Source organism: Zosterops lateralis (genome assembly GCF_965231275.1).
Source record: "Zosterops lateralis genome assembly, chromosome: 3".
In the NCBI taxonomy this organism is placed as follows: domain Eukaryota; kingdom Metazoa; phylum Chordata; class Aves; order Passeriformes; family Zosteropidae; genus Zosterops; species Zosterops lateralis.
In genome coordinates, this window is record NC_139764.1 from 527,376 (window position 1) to 529,394 (window position 2,019).

Here is a 2,019-nt window from a genome sequence, read left to right on the forward strand (position 1 = left end):
GGACACATGGTTGCCTCCTTAAATGAAAAAGAATGTAAAGCTGTTCAGATTAGTGAACATCAATCTCTGCACTGGAATCAAGAGATGCTTTAGTTTGGCAGCTACTGGGGACAAAGACATCATTCTGTTCAAAGTGTATTTAATGCAACAGAAGGAGGCAGCTTCCTTTGACAGTTTTACAGCTCTTATCAGATTACATCAAAATTATATTAAAACAATCTAAAAGAAGTGTGAAGTACTGTCGGGAGAACACAAACAAAACACTCCTCTTTGTGGGCTGTCAGGGAAGGGACCACATTTGTTATCAGGGATGGGAGGATGGAGATTATTCTTGAGTCAATTATGAGCCCGAGGATTGCAGTGAGCACCGAGACACGGAACGAAAAGGGAAATACATCGGAGGAACCAGGCTAAGGCTCCTTATTTCCTTATTTTTTGTTAAATAAATAGCAGGATGTTGAGCCCTGCCTGTGGTTCAACACCCTCAAGCCACAGTCTGAAGTCTACAAAAAAATCTCACAGGGCTGCCCAGGAGATAAACTGTGCAGCCTGATGGGTCAGGGACCATCAGCCCCTTTCCACCAAACCCTAAAACTGCAGTTTGGGAATAAGGCTTCTAGTGGGCTCAGGATTTCAGACAGTGCTGGAAGAGCTTGGAAGTTTTGTACTGTTTTAGGTGTTCTTATAGCAAGCACAAATATTTTCGAAAGCAGGCCCAGATTTTACCTTGTCGGCTCTTCTGAAGGTGGGAGGGAGATCTCCAAAACACACTTTGCTTTCAGTAAACAGAAGAAGCGGGGATGACATTCTCCACGACAAGTGCGTTTCATGGGAATGCAACACTAAAAGGCTCCCAAATCCTCTGCTGGGCATTCCTGGAGTGGAAAAGGTCTGACTCAAACCAGTGTTCTCCATACTTTGTTGAGCCGAGTATTTAGACAGACACGCAGAGTCGGAGCCAGGCTAATTTGGGGACAGCTGGGTGCCACTACATCCATTCCACAGAGCTTTTTAGTCTGTATTTAAATTCGTGAAGCTGGAGGCTGCAGGTGTTGGAAACACCACGAATGCTGCTGCATCACCGGCCTAGGAACCCCAAAAGTTTTCAATCTCCCCTAGTCCAGGGCATGTCTGCGGCTAGAGCCTCCAGCTCCAGCTGAGCTTTCATGTGCCATTTCTCGGCCAGAAGTTCTAACGAAGGGTAATTACTGTGATGATCTCGCACTAATTGTACACTGATTGTCGTCCTAATTATGCTCAAGCATTTCACTGCTCTCTGCAATTTTGTCTATTGATGTATAGCTTCTCCTTCATTTCAATTATTCTCACAGTATTCAGATTTTATTGGGGCCCTGGAATTTAAGTGCTCATTTGGCACCTTCCTTTCAAAGGGATCGAAGTTTTTATCTGGAAATGAAAGGCAGGTGTTCTGTTTTCTTTCTCCAGCTGGACATGTGAATGCAGGGCGGGAGATGACTGTGGCTTCTCCCATATGAATTTTGGGAGAGGTGACAGCACCAGAGGGACACACTGGCACTCCAGAGGAGGAGGAATCAGGTTTGTTTGTTTGTTTTTCTTGAAAACCATGGTGTACAATAAATTCGGCAAAGCCAACTGTAAGTGTTCAGCACCTCCCAGTTATTTTTTGGATTGGTGCTTTGCAAATTTCCCCCTTTTCCAGGGATGCGGATCCTGGCTTGCCCCAAGTGCCCTCCAGCACCAAACCGGGAGCTGATTTGGGCGAACAGCAACACCCGCGGTAACAACGTGGTGGTGAGAGATGGGGTAACGAGAAATGTTGATTTAAAAAAACAAAAACCAAACCAATCCAACCCGCCTCACCACCACCACCCCTCCCCCCCCCCCAAAAAAAAAAAAAAAAAAAAAAAAAAAAAAAAAAAAAAAAAAAGGCTTCAGGGCTTCCAAAGCTCCTCTGGGCGGCGCCCGCCGCGCCCACTTGTCCCCATGGCAACGCGGGGCGGCACTTCCGGGGTCCCGCGCGGGGCACGGCGGGAGCTG